At 42.2% G+C, this 20,926-nt stretch overlaps 1 protein-coding gene across 4 annotated transcripts in view; it reads right to left on the reverse strand.

The window, feature by feature from the left end:
• Positions 1 to 20,926, reverse strand: part of ASCC3 (activating signal cointegrator 1 complex subunit 3) — a 524,193-nt gene that overhangs the window by 382,299 nt on the left and 120,968 nt on the right. The window lies entirely within an intron of this gene.

Below are 20,926 nucleotides of genomic sequence, written 5' to 3' on the forward strand. Positions count from 1 at the left end.
AATCTTAACTGCACCACTGTTACGTTTTTCACTTTTACCAAAAACACACTGACCAAACTTCATTAAGAGTTAATGAATATTAGCATAAAAACAGTATTAATAGATTATATGATTTTTTTGTATTTTAAACATAATTACATAATTATTAGTGAAAAAATGGAGACCTTTATAGCACTTTATAAATTAGGAAAGATGTACTAAGTTGACATCCTAAAGCCATTTTAAGGCATAACGAGGAAACAATCTCCTCCTCCTCTCTGATTGGAAGGGACACCTTCAGACCATTGTCAGGCCACTACCTATATAGACTTCATAGCTAAACGAAAAGTCAAAAATATAAACTAACCTATTACATTAAAAAACAATATTAAGAGAACATTAAAGTTACAAAGTCAATCACACAAAAATTAGGAAATGCCAGAACTAAGGTTGCTTTTCTGCCTTATGCTGACCCCCTTTAGCATATGCAATATGATTAGGGCCCTTCATTTTCTGTTTTTATTGTATTTAATTTTTCCCAGGAATTTATCGGTGTTTATTACAACAACAACAACAAAAGCAGGTGAAAATCGGTGGAAAAAACTATTACTTTTTCTAGGTAAATAATCAGGGTTTATTTTGTTGGACGGAAGGACAAAGGAAAATAAGTATTCAGTAGATTAATGCTTTGATGAATGGAATTCTATGTGGTTTGCTGCAGAACTAAAAACAAAATGCCACTCTGAGTTTAAGAAAACAATACATCTCTAGTCCCCAAATAAAACTTTTCATTTGAATAAAAACAGTTTACTGTTTTGACTTAGAACTATTAGCCTATAAATGTTTACATTTAATAACTGGGCCACACCATTCGCAGCGCATACACTCAACTTCATCCTTTTTGCCTGTTTTGTTTTTTAAAAACTTTCCAATACATCCTTGCATTCTGAAAAGTATTCTGATAGATGTTTGTTTTTTCCACTGTGTCAGATATTTAAACCATTCTCTGTTAACAGCTTGAAATATGTACATGGTGGGAGTGAGATTCATCAGTACAATAAGATGCGCATGGACTTCAGAGCTTGAGCATGAACCTGTTTATTGTGTGTATCTTCTAGACCAGTGCTTCTCAAGCTATCTGATGTGGAGGACCGGCAATTTTTTTTTCCAATGTGCATGCAGACCAACAGCCGATGGCTCGCGGACCAGCAGCAGTCCGCAGACCACTACTTTTAGTATCACTGTTCTAGACTAATACATAGCCTTACTTCAACAGACAGCTTTGCGTATATGCCCACACTAATGTATTATCACAGAACATATCTCATGAAATATCTCCTACTTTCCGAATAAAACAAATTATTTTTATGTATTTGAATGATACAGAAGTAGGGTGAAAATTAGAAAAAAAACGAACAAAACTTTTTGTAAAACCTGGGTCTTTGGGTTTTTTTTTAAAAAAACCAGACAGTACTACTACTTTTCCCACAGGACCTTTGTGTTATTCAGTGCACAGCAGTCAGGGTTATGCAGTGGAGATGGTTGTTTGTGGGTATATATACACTGCACACTAAACCCAGACTCTGACTCAGGTTCGAGCCCAAGACCCCTTTCTGTTGACATACAAATCAGTTTGACTTGAGTGAGCAAGCTCAGGTCCTAGGACCCTGCTGTGACTCTGGTCCAAGCCCTGCCATTTTGCAGCGTAGATGCAGCTCAAGCTGCAGATCTGAGTTAAAAAGTCTGTGTAGTGCACTATGGACATGTAAGCACGGCTATGAGACACAGGTCCAGCAACTGCAAGCCCAGGTTTATGATGCAGTGTGGATGTTTAAGCACTGATTTGGAAATACCACGTTCACAAGCCCAGATCCCTACAGATGCAGGTTTAAAGTGCAATAAAGATATACTCTGTAGGACCCCTGCTTCGTATATGGCAGAAGTTGGAGGGTGCCTAGTCAATGAGGCAGAGGAGTGCAGGAAGAGAAAGGATGATCTCCTAAGAATGGTCATACTGGATCAAACCAATGATCCATCTCGCCCAGTATCCTGTCTTCCAACACTGGGCAATGCCAGGTGCTTAAGAGGAAATGAACAGAACAAGTAATCATCAACTGATCCATCCCCCGTTGCCCATTCCCAGCTTCTGGCAAACAGAGGCTAGGGACACTTCAGAGAATGGTTTTGCATCTCTGTCCATCCTGGCTAACAGCCATTAAGGGACCTATCCTCCACGAATTTATCTAGTTCTTTTTTGAACCCTGTTAATAGTCTTGGACTTCACAACATCCTCTGGCAAGAGTTCCACAGGTTGACTGCACTGTGTGAAGAAATACTTCCTTTCGTTTGTTTTAAACCTGCTGCCTATTAATTTCATATGGTGACCGCTAGTTCTTGTGTTATGAGAAGGAGCAAACAACACTTCCTTATTTACTTTCTCCACACCAGTCATGATTTTTTAGACTTCTAACTTGTCCCCCTTTAGCTGTCTCTTTTCCAAGCTGAAAAGTCACAACCTTATTAATCTCTCCTCATATCGAAGCTGTTCCATACCCTTAATGATTTTTGTTGTCCTTTTCAGTACCTTTTCCAATTGCAATACATCTTTTTTGAGATGGGACAACCAGATCTGAACGCAGTATTCAAGATATGGGCATCCTGGATTTACATAGAGGCAATATGATATTTTCCCTCTTATTATCTATCCCTTTCTTAATGATACCGAACATTCTGTTAACTTTGACTGCCACTGCATATTAAGTGGATGTTTTCAGAGAACTATCTACAATAACTCAAAGATCTCTTTCTTGAGCGGCAACACTTAATTTTATATGTATAGTTATATACCATCATTTTATATGTATAGCTGGGATTATGTTTTCCAATGTGCATTAATTTGCTTTTATCGAAATTGAATTTCATCTGACATTTTGTTGTCCAAGGCATCCAGTTTTGTGACATCCCTTTGTAACTCTTCGCAGTCTGCTTTGGATTTAACTATCTTGAGTAGTTGTGTGTCATCTGGAAATTTTGCCACCTCACTGTTTACCCCTTTTTCCAAATCAATTATGAATATGTTGAACAGTACTGGTCCTGGTCAGACCTAAGTTCCCTCTAAGCTGCACGGCCGTGCAGCAGACTATCAAGGGCCACGCAGGCAAGGAGAGGTGCCTCTCCCCTGGTCCCAGCCTTGGAGCTGTCACAGCGAGAGAGAGCTGGGGGGGTAGTCTGCCCAGGGGCAGCCTGCACCCCAAACTCCTCATCCCCAGCCAGAGCTCTCACCTCCGCATACCCCAACCCTCTGACCCAGCCCTGAGCCCCGTCCTGCCCTCTAAACCCCTCATCCCTGGCCTCACCCCCAACCCCCCCACAGTGCAACCCTCTGCCCCAGCCCTACAGTCCCTCCCACACTCTAAACCCCTCACTCCCCCCCGCCCCAGCCCACATCACCTCCATATTGGTGCACATAGCAAAATTCATTCCACACATGGATGTAAAAAATTAGAGGGAACATTGGTACAGACCCCTTGGCGACACCATTATTTACATCTCTCCATTCTAAAAACTGACCATTTATTCTTACCCTTTGTTTCCTATCTTTTAACCAGTTATCAATCTATGAGAGGACTTTCCCTCTTATCCCATGACAGCTTACTTTGCTTAAGAGCCTTTGGTGAGAGACTTCGTCAAAGGCTTTCTGAAAATCTAAGTGCAGTCCTTGAGTTCCTTCAAAATTCTCGGGTGAATACCATCTTGTTCTGGTGACTTATTACTGTTTAGATTATCAATTTGTTCCAAAACCACCAGATTGTCATCTCAAAAGGCTCAAGTTTGGAAATCTTCCTCAGAGCCTCAGCCATAAACACGGATGCAAAGAATTCATTTACTTTCATGAGTGTTCCTCTGGCATCTCAATCGTCCAGCGGCCGGCCACACTGATTGTTTAGCAAACTTCCTGCTTCTGATATACTTAAAAAAAATTGTTATTACTTTTTGAGTCTTCAGCCAGTTGTTCTGCAAATTCTTTTTTGGCCTTCCTAATTATATTTTTACACTTCATTTGCCGGAGTTCATGCTCCTTTCTATTTTCCTCACTAGGATTTAACTTCCACTTTTTAAAAAGATGCCTTTTTGTCTCTCACTGCTTCTTCTATTTTGTTGTTTAGCCACAGTGGCACTTTTTTGGTTCTTTATGTTTTTTTAATTTGGGGTATACATTTAAGTTCAGCCTCTATTACGGTGTTTTTTAAAAAGTTTCCATGCAGCTTGCAGGGATTTCACTTTTGGGATTGTACCTTTTAATTTCTATTTAACTAATTTCCTTTTTTGTGTGTAGTACCCCTTTCTGAAATTAAATGCTACCATGGTGTCTCCCCTCCCCATCCCAGGGATGTTAAATTCAATTATATTATGGTCCCTATTACCAAGCGGTTCAGCTATATTCACCTCTTGGACCAGATCCTGTGCTCCACTTAGGACTAAATTAAGAATTGCCTCTCCTCTGGTGGGTTCCGGGACTAGCTGCTCGAAGAAGCAGTCATTTAAGGTGTCAAGAAACTTTGGGCATGGCTACACTTGCAGATGTAGAGCGCTGTAAGTTAAACCAGCCCTCGGAGAGCGCAATAGGGAAAGCGCTGCACTGTGTCCAGATTGTCAAATTCAAGCACATTGGCGTGGCCACATTAGCAGCTCTTGCAACGGCCACAGAGAGCACTGCATTGTGGTAGCTATCCCAGCATGCAAGTGGCTGCAACATGCTTTTCAAATGGAGTGGGGTTCAGTGGGGTGGAATGTGACAGGGAGCGTGTTGTGTGTATGTGGGGATAGAGAGAGGGTTTGGGGGGGAGATGAGAGCATGTCAGCATGCTGTCTTGTAAGTTCAGACAACAGCAGACCCCTCCCTCCCCCGCCTCTCAAGCGACATTCAACACTAATGGTTGCTTCGTCCCAGAGCAGATAAGCATGTCAGATGTCAGAAATGGAGCTTTCAAAGGGCATATCCGCATTCCTGTAGCCGATTCCAAACAATGACAAGATTGGCCACTTGACTTAAGGGGATTATGGGATGTTTCCAGAGGCCGATCAGAGCACAGTAATGCAACACCTTATTCACACTGACCCTGGGGCGTTTCAGCTGAGGTGCACCAAGCATTATGCTTCTCGTGGAGGTGGATTACCAGGAGCACTCCAGCTGCAGAGTCCAGGTACTCTAAGTGCCTTGCCAGTGTGGACGGGTCATGAGTTAGGGAGCCCGGGGCTGCTTTAATGCGCTCTAACTTGCAAGTGTAGCCATGCCCTTTATCTCTGCATCCCATCCTGAGGTAAAATGTACCCAGTCAATATAGAGATAATTGAAATCCCCCGTTATTACTGAGTTTTTTATTTTTGTAGCCTCTCTAAACTCCCTGAGCATTTCAGAGTCACTATCATCATCCTGGTCAGTTGGTTGGTAATATATCCCTACTCCTATATTCTTATCAATCAAGCATGGAATTACTATCCATAGAGATTCTGTGATACAGTTTGGTTCATTTAAGATTTTTACTTCATTTGACTCTACGCTTCCTTTCACATATAGTGCCACTCCATCTATTCTGTCCTTCCAACATATTTTGTACCCAGGTATTACTGTATCCCATGGAATATCATCAATCCACCAAATTTCTGTAATGCTTATTATATCAATATCCTCATTTAATACGAGGCACTCAAGTTCACCCATTATTTAGACTTCTAACATTTGTACATGAGCACTTTAAGAAATTGTCACTTTTTAGCTATATTCCATTACGTGATGTAATTGAATGGGACTCTTTCATTTGACTGTTTCTCATCAGATCCTTCCCATATTTTATCATCTTCCAGCCTCTCCTCCTTATTAGGACATAGAGAATCTCCATTAATAGATCCTCTCCTAAGGGATGTCTCTGTCCAAACCATGTGCTCCTCCACACCTGTCGGCTCTCCCCCAGCCCTTTTGTAAAAAAAAGTGTTTGTCAACAGGAATTTGTCTTATTTTTTTCTGTGAGTGTTCATTTGAGAAGGTAGTGATTATCTGGTTTCACCTACATAGTTATTGTGGCATTTGATGAACTGGACAAGGTACACCAATGCTGCATATGTAGGACCCAGGAATCTTGAAAGGCATGTTGTGGGGGGTGTAGGTCATTGTAGTTGTGTGGATATATCTGCAGGTTTTCCATCTGTTCTCGCAGGGTACAGTGCTATTTTGAGTTGGTGTGTCCTGGTCTGTGGGCAGCTTGCTTCTGATGATGAGCTTGGAGAGGCTGGGGGCAGAGGCAGGAGTTTGAAAGGTAGACAAGGGGGTTTGGGAAAGATTTCTTTCAGGATGTGAAATATAGGTTATAATTGTTTGATGATACCCCACTGGATACCCCACTGGGTTCCTGTGTGGGGTGGTAAATGACTCGTAGGGGTGTGAGGTCAGTGGATTCCCCCCGCCCCCATACTGAAAGCTGGTTCTCTCAGGGTATTTGGGTGGCCCATTCCATGATGCAATCTACTTCTTTGGTGGAGTGTCCTTGTTTGGTGAAGGCAGTTTAAATGTTTTAAGATGTATACCCCAGACTTTCTCCTCAGAATATATTCTTTGGTATCGGAGTGCCTGATTAATCAAAAGGGCAAAAAGGCCTTTTCATCACAATAAGCCATAAATATTTAAGCAATAATACTATCGTAAATTAAAATCACATGGCACAAAAGCTTAATATAAAATATGCTTTTATAAATGTAGTGATATGGGACAAGAACACAAATTAATTAGCAAAGAATTTGTGTATGAAAATTCTTAATTTTCCCTTATGCACAATAGTAGCAGTGCTACTCAAACTCAGTTTGTACTTTTGTTTACAGCATTTGAATTCATGCTTCTATACATATCCCAAGTGTATCTGAATGTCTGCTATAGTTCACTGAATCTTGTGATTCAGAAAAATGTTTATTTCTGCCTTGATCTATTTTAAAGTATTTTCAGAACTTTTCAGGAGGTCTCCTTATATCTTTAAGTTGTGTTTCAACACTGAAGCAATCTTCACTAGTAATATCCTTTTATAGGTTATTCTATTTGCAAAACTGCAGATGGAAAGCCATTTGTTTCCCATCTACTGCCGTATGTACATTTACTCGGTGTCTCTTCATTTTCATCAATGGGGCTATAATAAAGTGTTAATGAGCTCCCTACAGAGGCAATGATTGCACAGCCATATCAGGGTTCGATCAATGTATTTTATAGCCTTTTTATTTGTCTTGAGTTTCCCGTTTGTGCACTGTTTAATTTTAGGAATTCTTAAAACACCTTTGAAAATGGTTATATTTTTTTCTTTGTTTCTTAAAGTTCCATTTAATTAGGTTTTTAATTCTGTGCAAACTGTTTGGAGGTCATACTGAAGGAATTACTGGAGAACAACATATACATAGGTAATGAATAAATAATAAAGCTGAATAAAATATTCAAGTAACTTATGGGATTTTACCAGAATGTCTTTTTAAAAAGGTATAAGTAATGTAACAGTTCAGCTGGAGATAGCCTTTAGTATGGTGAAAAAAGGAATATGGCCTTGATTAAGCAAATAAATTAAATACGTATTTAAGTGTATTAGTACACCTGTTATCAGTAGGACTATTCACATGCTTACATTAAGTATGTGCTTACTATTTTGCTGAATCGGGGCCTGTAAGACTATATTAAGTCTGAGTCTGTTAACCATTCAGGACACAACAAAAGGTTTATCTTTTTTCCCCCTGGCAATCAGGGAGGGATTTTTATATCTTCTGTGAAAGGTGTATACTCAGTTGCCTTTACTTAACAGGGTAAGCAGGCCAGTTCTTTATATTCATGTATTTTATTGTGAAATATATAAGGGTTCCCCAATAGTATGCAGTTGGTGCTTATTTATGTGTTTATAAATCCAAATAAACAAAAATAATATATATTAATACACGATGCGTGGTTCATTTAAATAGGTATATGATCACTGTCACTGCTGTATGGAAATACAAAAACACCTTTAATAGGAATTTGCTAGCACACACAAACAAAAGTAACTTTAGACACCTATATGAAAAATTAGGTTTATATTTAGCAACCTTGAGAGGTATATGGGAAAAAATAGACTGGTTTTAAATAGGATGTTTAGAAAATAAACTATTGGCAAATGAGTCTAACAGAATGTTAGTCATTTGGGCGCATGTGTGACCCAGCATATCTATTAGGGGTTTTGGCTTTGTGTCATAAATATAAAGGGAAGGGTACCAAACTTCCTGCATACAGTACTATAAAATCCCTCCTGGCCAGAGACACAATATCCTTTTACCTGTAAAGGGTTAAGAAGCTCAGGTAACTTGGCTGGCACCTGACCAAAAGGACCAATAAGGGGACAAGATACTTTAAAATCTAGGGGGGAGAAGGGAAGGCTTTTCTCTGTCTGTTCTGTGTGCTTGCCAGAGAGAGATCAAGAAAGCAAGCAATCCAACTCCATTAGAATTAGTAAGTACTAGCAAGGAAATGCATTAGCTTATTTTTGTTTTGGCTTGTGATTTTCTCTGTGCTGAGAGGAAGGTGCATTCCTGGTTTTCTTTTTGTAACTTTAAATTTTGGTCCAGAGGGAAATCCTCTGTGTTTTAAATCTGATTGCCCTGTGAGATTAACTTCCCTTCTAATTTTACAGAGGTGCTTCTTTTACCTTCTTTGTTTCTAATAAAGTTCTGTTTCTTTTAAGAGCCTGGCTGATTTCTCTACTGTCCTAAGACCCAGGTGTTTCGGTCTGTGATCACTTTGTAACCAATTGGTTAGGATATTATTCTCAAGCCTCCCCAGGAAAGGTGGTGTAAGGTCTTGGGGGGATATTTTGGGGGAATAGGAACTCCAAGTGGTCCTTTCCCTAATTCTTTGTTAAATCACTTCATGCTGGCAGCGTACACTCCAAGGGCAAAAAGTTTGTGCCTTGGGGAAGTTTTATCCTAAGCTGGTAGAAATAAGCTCAGGGGGTCTTTCATGCGGGTCCCCACATCTGTACCCTAGAGTTCAGAGTGGGGAGGGAACCCCGGCACCTTGTAAGACTGGCAGCTGTAGACCCAGGGCACGTGACTGGAAGCAGGCATGTGACTGACAGGAAACAAGATGCAAAGCTTCCTGTTTTGGATGCTGGGACCAGCAGAAACAAAGATCGTGGACTAGGAGCGAGCTTTTGCGCATCTCTCCACAGATAACTGTAGAAGGATGACTCTCTGTGAAAGAACAAAAGCTAAGGGTTCAGAACGCAACCAGTGGAGCAAGCGCAGAGGGAGCTGGGGCACAAGCCCAGAAGCAAGATTAGCAGAAGTCCTTGCTAAACAGAGCAGTCAAAGTCTCACACAAGGATGACAGGGGAAGATCAAATAGGAGCCAGATATAGAGGCAAAAGGAGGCATACTTTTTATTTAATGATATTAATAAACCAGATACTAGACTTTAGTTTGAAACACTATTTGTGTTGTGAGAGAGAACTGGAAGAGTACAGTAGGAAGGAGTGGAGGGGGAAACTCAGGGAGTAGAGTAGCTGATGAAGGTCTGGGAAGGCAACCCGGTTACAGCGTCCACTAAGGAATACTTAATCACAGAATCATACTGAACACTCAGGATACAATAGTACTTTTTACTGTAGATCACAGAGTCTTCTAACTGACTAACTGTTTAAAAAATTACGCTTGAACAAAATGTAGGAGAATTGCATAGAAATAAGCTTGATTTTTTTTTTAAACTACAAGAATGAGCATGAATATTGGAAAAATGTTAATGTGGTTTGGTTCTGATAAGTGACTAAAATAGTATTATGGAGTTCCAAGCTCACTGTCAATGATTTCTATATAAAATAGGCCCAGTTTATTAGATTTTAATTGCCAGCTGTCATAAATATAAAGGGAAGGGTAAACACCTTTAAATCCCTCCTGGCCAGAGGAAAAACCCTTTCACCTGTAAAGGGTTAAGAAGCTAAGACAACCTCGCTGGCACCTGACCAAAATGACCAATGAGGAGACAAGATACTTTCAAAGCTGGAGCAGGGGGAAAACAAAGGGTTCTCTGTCTGTGTGTGTCTTTTGCTGGGACCAGAGCAGGAATGCAGGTCAGAACTCCTATAAAGGGTTAATAAGCAATCTAGTTAGATGTGTTAGATTCCGTTTTGTTTAAATGGCTGATAAAATAAGTTGTGCTGAATGGAACGTATAATCCTGTTTTTGTGTCTTTTTGTAACTTACGGTTTTGCCTAGAGGGATTTTCTGTGTTTTGAATCTGATTACCCTGTAAGGTATTTACCATCCTGATTTTAGAGAGGTGAGTCTTTTACTTTTTCTTTAATTAAAATTCTTCTTTTAAGAACCTGATTGCTCTTTCATTGTTCTTAAGAGCCAAGGGTTTGGGTCTGTGTTCACCTATGTAAATTGGTGAGGATTTTTTATCAAGCCTTTCCCAGGAAAGAGGGTGTAGGGCTTGGGGGGATTTTTTTGGGGAAAGACATTTCCAAGTGGGCTCTTTCCCGGTTATATTTGTTAGACGCTTGGTGATGGCAGCAATAAAGTCCAGGGACAAAAGGTAAAATAAATAGTTTGTAGCTTAGGGAAGTTTTAACCTAAGCTGGTAAAAATAAGCTTAGAGGGTTTTTCATGCAGGTCCCCACATCTGTACCCTAGAGTTCAGAGTGGGGAAGGAACCCTGACACCAGCCCTGCAAACCTAAACTGGTTTAAAAGTCAAACAGGGTGCTTATCTTACGGCAAATCATCTGCAGCAAAAAATTCTCCAAGCCAAAAATTCTGTTCTCAGCTACACCTCGGCAACCCATTTGTGCTCAATGGGATTGCAAAGACATATGCGGACAAAATTTGGCTCTTGACTGAAGGTGCATGAGAAGTAACTGGGTCCAATTGTGTTGTCTCTGCAATAGATACAGGGTGGTAAAAAAAAAGTATTGTTGCCACTGAATCCGACAAAATTTACTCTCAATGCACACAGGGAGCAGATCTTTGCTGTAAGAAGAGACAATTTTTACATAGTCATTATCCATAATATAAAAGACCACTGTGACTTCTACTTTCTCCACAGCCAAGAGACAGCCATCTTCAAGACGGGCTTGAAATCAGTTAGAGAGTGGGACTCTCTAGCTATCTCCCACTTCAATTTTGAATCCAGTGTTCCCCAAATGCTGTAGGACATTTAGGACTTTTGTATGTCCAGTCAGTATATCTGACCAGACACTGTCAGACACACTCTACTTTAGGCATAAAGCAAGAGCTCCTCATAACATGAGGTCTGAGGTTCTAGTATTCATAGAGTTTAAGGCCAGAAGGGTTCATTAGATCATCTAGTCTAACCTCCTGTATATTCAAGGACCTGAACTTTCACCCAGTTATCCCTGTATTCAGCCCAATAATTTGTGTTTAACTAAAGCACAACTGTCTGGCTAAAGCATAACCTTCAGAAAGGTATCTGGTCTTGACTTGAAGATGCCAAGAAATCGGAAATACATCACTTCCCTTGACAGTCTATCGTCTTCACTGTTTAAAAAAAAAAATTAAAAAAAAGGTTCCTAATTTCTAATTTGAGTTTGTCTGGCTTCCACTTCCAACCATTGGTCTTTATTATGCCTTTTTCTTTGTTACATTACAGAGCCCTTTAATACACAGTACTCTCTCCCCACGAAGGCACTCGTACACTGTAATAAAAATCACCTCTCAATCTTCTTTCTGATAAGCTAAACAGACAGAGATCCTTAAGTCTATTACTGTAAGGCATTTTCTCCAGACTCGAAATCATTTTTGTGGCTTTTTTCTGCATCCTCTTGAATTTTTCAATATCTGTTTTAAAATGTGGGCACCAGAACTTGATGAAGTATTCCAAGATCATTCTCATTAATGCCATATAAAAGGTAAAAACACCTTCCTGTTTATACATCCAAGGAACACATTTTTGCCACAATGTCGTATTGGAAGTTTAAATTGAGTTGCTTGCCCACTATGACCCCTACATCCTTTTACGAATCACTGCTTTCCAGGTTACAGATTAGGTAAAGATAGTCAGGATAGTCAATTCACTACAAAAGATGTTCACTTTGGTGTTATGCTAATTATAAACAACAAACCAGAAATTGCTAAGTGTGAAAATCTTCTTCAAGTCAATAATCTAAGGTGAAATTCACAGGCATGCACAACCACCTGAACAACTGGGCTGCATATGGGAAAAGTCTACAGTGATTTGGAGAAATCCACCCTCCAGTGAATGGTCAAGTTACAGGGTGGAAAAACATCTATACCACCAGTCAGTATTTACTGCCTACGGATTGCAATAAAAGCCACAGCTCCTCAGTACCTGCCACACAGGTGGTTTAGGGCACTGGATCCATAAGCTTCCTGAGCCTCCCTTCTCGCAGGGCTACTGGATCCACATAAGCATAGTTCCAATAGGCCTGCACAGCTTCTTTCATGCGGGCCTCTTAGGTCTGTGCATAGACCCCTTCCTGCCCAGAGCAGAACACCACTGCTACAATCATTAGCAGCAGAGAGCCTTGTGTGCATTCTCCATGTTTGCTAAATTCCACATGTAGTGCATAAATACCATAGTTAGCAGAAATCATTTGTCACAGAGAGTCAACTCCAATATCACAAAATTTCACTAGATGGCTCAGTATGCTTCTAAGTCTGCTTAAAGCTATTATGCTAGGACTTTAGCAGCAGCTCACAGTTTTAATGCTTCCAGACACAGAGTTAAGATAGCATGTCTTCACACAGCCATCTGAAGCAACAATGGCAGACCAAATTTCTTCACTTTCTCCCTTGCTTTACTAATCTCCCAGAGCCAATGATTTGAGTACTGTTTTTCTGAAATGTGTGAGTACTTTGATTTATTCATAGCACACACTCAACAGCTCTAATTTAAAAATAGGTATTTGACATTCATCAATTTCATTTCTCTAGAATACCAATACTAGACTCAGATTATTTCCTATTTTAAATGAAAAATTTAGTCCTTGTGTCTTAATTGTACAGCATACAATAATTTAATTAAGATAAATGTCCTACAGTGCTAACATCTGTTATTTTAATATAACAAATTAAAGAGTTTATTACTCATTCATCATAATAGAGTTGCCACCCTGGTAATATTTAAAAACTGGACACTTCAGCAGGAGTGCCGGAACCTCCCCTGCCTTGCCTCTACCCGAAAGCCCCAACTATGCCCCACCTCTTCCCCTGAGGCCCACCTCCATCCACTCCTCTGCCCCTCTCCCACCCTTTGCTCACTGCTTCTGCCTGCCCTCCCTCCCACCTGGGTCCAGAGGGACTGGCCTGCGGAGCCGGGGCTGGGAGCTGCAGCTGCCTGATGAAGGAAGTAGGGGATGGCACATGTGATGACCCGGCGCCTCCCCCGCTTGCAGTAACTGGACTTTAGGCGTCCACTCAGTAGATCTGACTGGACATTGTCAGGCCCCCTTTTTGAGCAGACTTTCCTGTCAAAAAACAGGCGCCTAGCCACCCTACATCATAAATGTTATACATTTAGCTCAGATCACAAATTTAAACATGCAGCTTTTGCTAATTGGTTTGATTTGAATAAATGCCATACTCAATGGACCTTTTACATGTTACAAGCCCCATGCTGTATTCACTTGTCTTACTGCATTTTGGGGTAGGAGATAATTAATCTCACTAATATAGCATGGACTTACCTATGTAGTCTTACAGCAAGTCTATGAATCTCAGCAAGATCTGGATATTCCTCAGCCATGTAATTAAGTAATCTCTACGCTATGGTGTCCTCCTCCCCCATGTTGGTTTATCCATGAAAGTAAACTAGGTTAATAGGAATTTTCAGTCAGTGCTCTACCTGGACTCCACTTTTGCACATACAAAATTGGCACATACCTGAGACTCTCACATGCTCTGCGCACGTGCTCGTGCTCCTTCTTAAAAAAAAAAATCTAATACTTGAACAGTCACAGGTTTTAGATTACTTAAAGGGTGCAGACAAGCATTAACAGAGGTGTTACACCTACCTAGGGCACAGGCAGGTAAGGGCTTCATGCATTATTCAGCATACGCAAGTAGACATGAGTGTTGGAAAAAAGTCTATCCTCTGATGTTTTATCAGAAATGGTAATACATAGATATTTCTGATAAAGCATTGTGTGCGCATGTGTTAGCGTTGCCAGCCCTTCCGGAATCAGGCTCCATCTCCTGGAGACTACTGAGGCCAAACAGGGAGGCTCCCTATCTGTCCTGGCTCTACACTGATCCCAGAAGAGGCCGGCATGTCCCTGCACCCCCCTGGGGAGGGGCAGGGGGTCTCCGCGCGTTGCCCTCACCCCAGGTCCAATTCTGCAGCTCCCATTGGCCAGGAACTACAGCCAAAGGGAGCTGCAGGGGCAGTTCCTGCAGGCACAGGCAGAGCGCAGAATCCCCTACCCCCTCCCTCCAGGGACCGCATGGACATGCCAGCCACCCAAGGTAAGCATCTCCTGGCCGGAGCCTGCACCTCTCACCCCCAACACATGCCCCAGCCCTGAATGTCCTCCCGCACTCATACTCCTTCCCAGAGCCTGCACTCCACACCCCCTCCTGCACCCCAACCCCGTACCCCAGCCCGGATCCCCCATCAGCACCCAAACTCCCTCCCAGAGCTTGCACCATGCACCCACTGCTGCACCCCAACCCTCTGCCCCAGGCTCAGCCCAAAGCCCCCTCCAACATTGTGAACCCCTCAGCCCCAGCCCAGAGCCCATACCCCCTCCCTCTGTCCCAGCCCGGTGAAAGTGAGTGAGGGTGGGGAAGAGCGAGCAACAGAGGTAGGAAGGATGGAGTGAGCAGGGTGGGGTCTCAGGGAAGGGGATTTGATTATTTGATTTTTTACCATTATGAATCGTTAGCAATGTTAGCATACTGGCAAGAGCTCAAATAAAAAGTGTTTAAGAAAAAAGCCAGACTGCACAGAAGATTCACTAAAGTCAATCATTTCTCAATAAAAACTGCCAATCAAATCGGGTTGCTGGTTATTCCTGCCTCTCCATCTTCCTATCTGATGTACTAGCCATCTCCAAAGTTTCTCAACCTGCTAGAGTCTTGATTGAAGCAAGCTCTGGACCAGCTCGGTATGCACTCAGGATAACCTAACCTGGAAGCAGCATGTCTGGGGCTCTGACCCCAAGCGGCTGTTTGCCTCTCTGGGTTTTTGGTAGGCTTGCCTGAGCTCCTTAAGTTTCACGTGGCACTTCTGCGGGTCCCTGTTATAGCCTCTGTCCTTCATGTCGTTGGAGATTTTTTCAAATGTTTGGGCATTTCGTCTTTTGGAACAGAGGTCTGATAGCACGGATTCGTCTCTCCATACAGCGATCAGATCCCGTTCGGTACCTCCCGTTCGGTACATGCTGGAGCTCTTTTGCGATTCTGGGACTCCATCATGGTCACCTCTGCTGATGAGATCTGCGCTCACCTGCAGCTTGTCATGCTGGCCAAACAGGAAATGAAATTCAAAAGTTCGCGGGCCTTTTCCTGTCTACCTGGCCAGTGCATCTGAGTTGAGAGTGCTGTCCAAATCGGTCACAATGGAGCACTCTGAGATAGCTGCCGGAGGCCAATACTGTCTAATTGCGACCACACTACCCCAAATTCAACCCGGCAAGGTCAATTTCAGTACTAATTCTCTCTCGGGGGAGGAGTACAGAAATCAATGTTTAAGAGCCCTTTAAGTCGAAGTAAATGGCTTCGTCGTGTGGATGGGTGCAAGGTTAAATCAATCTAAGGCTGCTAAATTTAACCTAAACTCATAGTGTAGATCAGGGCTCAGACTCTCAAGTCTATCTTGCCACCCATACATACTGGATTTTGTGCTCATAGTCATTTAAACCAAAAATCACACCACATCAGGTTACTCCCAATCCCAAAAGACTGGTCACTTGCTCCAGATCAACTGTTACTCCAGACCTTACACCAAAGACAACGCTGGCAGCCGATTCTACTGTAAACTAACTAAAGGTTTACCAAGAAAAGGAAATGAGAGTTATTGAGAGGTTAAAGCAGGTAAAATATATGTACAGGTGAATCACAGTTTGTAACTTCAAATGGTGGCAGTGATGTAGTAAACTGCCAGTTTCCCAAAAGTATTTTCAGGGTGCCCAAATTGTCTGTCTGTTTGGGGATTTCTGCTTTTTCATCTGGTACACTTCCCTGTAAGAATCCAAACAGTCCAGATATGAAGGATCTTTCTTTGAATCCTTTTTTATAGCTTCTTCTCACAGAAAACAAGCTGACTGTCTCTACCAATGTGGGCTTTTGCTTTGATGACTATGAGTGAGGAAGCACTTTTGAGTCTTTGACCTTGGTTCATCACACACATGGCCATGTTCTTTGGAATTAACACTTCTTTTGATAAAGTCCTTCATTAGCATTTCACAAGGTTTCTTTGATGTCTGTTGAGTTATTTAGTTTTAGGGGTATTTACAGTGTTACTGTTTGCTACTGCATCATAACAGGCTATACATAAGAGAAAACAGTGCACGTAACATCCCATTAGTTTTATGAAGTTTAAACACCCGCTACACTTAAACATTTAACAATCGCTTTGATCTATACCAATACACACAAGTGAATTGACCTGAATACACTGTAGCATGACCCCGTCTGCCAGTGTCATGTCATTCTTAAATTTTAATTGACATCCACTGTTATAATTTCTATATTGGCATGTATCCTGACAGTCCTCACAAACCTGGTCCCTTAAAGTCTATCAGAAACTCACTGATGGGATTGTAATACCAGAAATAACAGATCCAGCCATCCTTCAGTTCAGTTCTTTTACATGTTGTAATCTATTGCTTAAAATGCCTATAAAAAGTTTTAAAATCAAACTTTTTAAGGTGAAGTTTGCGGCATATACATCTGTAGAAAATGCAATTCATATAATACATTCACTCAACCGAAACAAGATGATAAAGATAAAATTACTGAACAATACATTTGTTTGTACAGTTGTAATTTTTGTCCCCACTATGCTGGTGGTTTTCCTTAAAACAGTATAATCAGGTAAGTAATTCTCATTTAAGTGCTTTATTCTTTTCCATATTTTAGTTGTAATTTTAGGATTCATGTTAGGTTACTCTTGTTCAGAGCATCAATTGAAATGATACAATTCTTGAAAAAATGATCTGTTGTGGGACTCTGAAGGCATTAGATTTGCATGATTATAGAAAAATATAAGATGGAGTAATGGACTTCAGAATGGCTAAAGATTACAAAGGATATATTTAGCTTGGATAATATGAAGAAACTTTTTAAAATGGTACAGGGGACTGTTTGCCTCACGATCCCCTGCTTCTTTGAAAATTGAAATTTTAATGCCAGATTTGTTATGGAAATAATATTTAATAATGAACAGAAATTTTTTTAAGATCTCATTGCAGTTGCAAAACTTCTGTCTCTCATGCAAGTTCTGAGAGATGGCTCTCTCTCTCTCTCTCTCTCTCATACATACACACCTCCTTTCTAATGATTTCACTTTACTTCTCAACTCCTTTTCCTGTTTACACTGGGTTGGAGGTGGCCACATTTTTTTGTCACTCCTTCCAGCTCATAGGTCTTTGAGTTTCAGTCCTTTGCAAACTTCTGACAGCCTTTTTCCATTGTATCTTTAGTCTTCCACATTACTTCTTGCTGGCCTCTTCCTTGCACATTTTGCCAGCTGTTCTTCCATTTTTATCACATGTCCAGTTCACAACAAATGTGGACTCTCCAGCCTGTCTACCGCTGAGTCCTAAGTTCATTTTTCCTTTACTTTCTTCCATGCATGCTCTGTCTGCCATTCTCCTCAGTATATTATTTTCTACTACTAGTATCTTCTTTTCTTCTTTCTCTGTAAGACCCACCATTTGTAAGCTTCAGAGCAGGTTGGGGAAACACATGGAATATACACTGTACCTTTCTAAGGATTTCTTTATAAATATACCATTGTTTCCTACTGTTACTTCTATAACAGCTTCATTTGAATATCACATATACAATATTCTCTCTCTTTGTTTTATACTGTTAGCTTTAAAATTGTATCCTAATAATTTGACTTAGTGTGGTAGTATCCAAAATGTGCTAGTGTCATAAAAATAAAGGGAAGGGTAACCACCTTTCTGTATACAGTGCTATAAAATCCCTCCTGGCCAGAGGCAAAACCCTTTCACCTGTAAAGGGTTAAGAAGCTGGGGTAACCTCGCTGGCACCTGACCAAAATGACCAATGAGGAGACAAGATACTTTCAAATTGGGAGATGGGGGAAAGGGGTGCAGCCACCACTACCCCACCCCTGTGCTTTGACTCCGTCAATGGATTATCATGCAACAGGGATGCACATTTTGAGGACAAGGAAGATGATGATGAGGAGGAGGTTGAAGATAGTGCACATCAAGCAAGCGGAGAAATGGTTTTCCCCGAGAACCAGGAACTGTTTCTCACCCTGGACCTGAAGCCAGTACCCCCCAAACCCACCCAAGGTGGGCTCCTGTGGACCCGCCCAGAGGAGAAGGGACCTCTGATGAGTGTACCTTTGTAAATAGAATACATGGTTTAAAAGCAAGTGTATTTAATGATTAATTTGCGGCCAGTACAGCTACTGGAAAAGTCTGTTAACATGTCTGGGGATGGAGCGGAAATCCTCCAGGGCCATCTCTATAAAGCTCTCCTGGATGTACTCCCAAAGCCTTTGCAAAAGGTTTTTGGGGAGGGCAGCCTTATTCTATCCTCCATGGTAGAACACTTTACCACGCCAAGCTAGCAGCATGTAGGCTGGAGTCATGGCATAACAAAGCATGGCAGCGTATGGTCCCGGTGTTTGCTGGCATTAAAGCAACATCCGTTCTTTATCTCTTTGTGTTATCCTCAGGAGAGTGATATCATTCATGGTCACCTGGTTGAAGTAGGGGAATTTTATTAAGGGGACATTTAGACTGGCCGTTCCTGCTGGGCTGTTTGCCTGTGGCTGAACAGAAATCTTCCCTGCTGTTAGCTACACGGTGGGGGGGAGGGGTGAAGCGATCATCCCAGAGAATTGGGTGTGTGTGTGTGTGTGTTAGGGGCGGGGGGGTTAGTTGGATTTGTGTTGCATGTTAGCCCGGAAACCGCAGCCCCTTTTAAATTGCCAACCCATTTTAAATGGCCAGCCCAACGGGTGCTTGGTATGTGAAATTAGGGTGCTGCTGTCTGAAACCATTCCCACATGTTATGAAGGTTAAAGAAGCCAAAAGATTGTGGCTTACCATGAATTCTGTTGCCTGCCAGCCCTGCATTTGTGATCTCTCACACCAAACCGGCAGACCCTCAGTATAAGAGGCAAAATGAGACCTTGTACCGAATGCACATGTGCTATGTAATGTTAATAGGAAGGTTCACCCTGAAAGAGTCTACCCATTGGTCTCTAAAATGTGTCTTTTTAACTACTACTCTCCCTTTTTTTTTTCCCCTCCTGCAGCCGCAAATGTTTCAACGCTCACACTATCATCTCCTTCCCAGAGGCTAGCGAAGATTAGAAGACGAAAAAAATGCACTTGCAATTAAATGTTCTCTGAGCTCACGCAGTCCTCCCAAACTGAAAGAGCCCAGCAGAATGCATGGAGGCAGACAATGTTAGAGTCCAGGAAAGCACAATATGAACATGAGGACAGGTGGCGGGTTGAAGATGGTAGGTGCCATTACCTTGCTGACAGAAGGCAGGAGTCAATGCTGAGGCTACTGGAGGATCAAACGGATATGCTCTGGCATATGGTTGAGGAGCAGGAAAGGCAGCAGGAGCACAGACCCCTGCTACAGCCTCTGTGTAACCAACCACCCTCCTCTCCAAGTTCCTTAGCCTCCTCACCCAGACACCCAGAACGCAGTGGAGCGGTCTCCGGGCACTCAACCACTCCACCCCAGAGAACTGCCCAAGCAACTGCCAGAAAGCTGGCATTCAGTAAGTTCTGAAGTGCAGTGTGGCCTTGTCCTTCCCTCCTCCCCCACCCCTCCCGGGCTACCTTGATAGTTATCCCCCTATTTGTTTGATGAATTAATAAAGAATCCATGAATTTGAAGCAACAGTGACTTTATTGCCTCTGCAAGTGGTGATCGAAGTGGGGAGGGGAGGGTAGTAGCTTACTGGGAAGTGGAGTGAACCAAGGTGCAGGGGTTTTCATCAAGGAAAAACAAACAGAACTTTCACACCATAGCCTGGCCAGTCATGAAACTGGTTTTCAAAGCTTCTCTGATGCGCACCATGCCCTCCTGCACTCTTCTAACTGCCCTGGTGTCTGGTTGCATGTAATCAGTGGCCAGGCGATTTGCCTCAAACTCCCACCCCTCCATAAAAGTCTCCCCCTACTCTCAAAGATATTGTGGACCACACAGCAAGCAGCAATAACAATGGGAATACTGGTTTCACTGAGCTGTACCCGAGTCAGTAAACTGCGCCAGCATGCTTTTAAACGTTCAAATGCACATTCTACCACCATTCTGCACTTGCTCAGCCTATTCAGTTTAGAATGGTCAAACTGCAGCGGTGATCTGAGTGGGCTCCACGCTTGCAGTGGTATGGCGTCTGCAGGAGAGCAGAGCGGCAGTGGAAGCAGCAGGTGCATGACGATGCTGACAGCAATATGGCGCGCGGACGGAAAAAGGAGCAAAATGATTGTTGGCCGTTGCTTTCACAGAGGGAGGGAGGGAGGGGGGAGCAAGGGGTAGGCTGGCAGCAGACAGTGCAGTATGACTGCTAGCTGTCATCATCTCCTGGGTGCTCGCGGTGCTCCTGGCTGGGAGAGCAGCCTGAGGCAGAATGGCCTCCTCAAGGATTGAACTCACAACCCTGGGTTTCGCAGGCCAATGCTCAAACCACTACCAATATTCCAGGCAGAACTAAATCTCCATTAGACAAAACTTAAAGAGAATGACCC

The sequence above is a fragment of the Eretmochelys imbricata genome, chromosome 3, assembly GCF_965152235.1.
Source record: "Eretmochelys imbricata isolate rEreImb1 chromosome 3, rEreImb1.hap1, whole genome shotgun sequence".
Lineage (NCBI taxonomy): Eukaryota > Metazoa > Chordata > Testudines > Cheloniidae > Eretmochelys > Eretmochelys imbricata.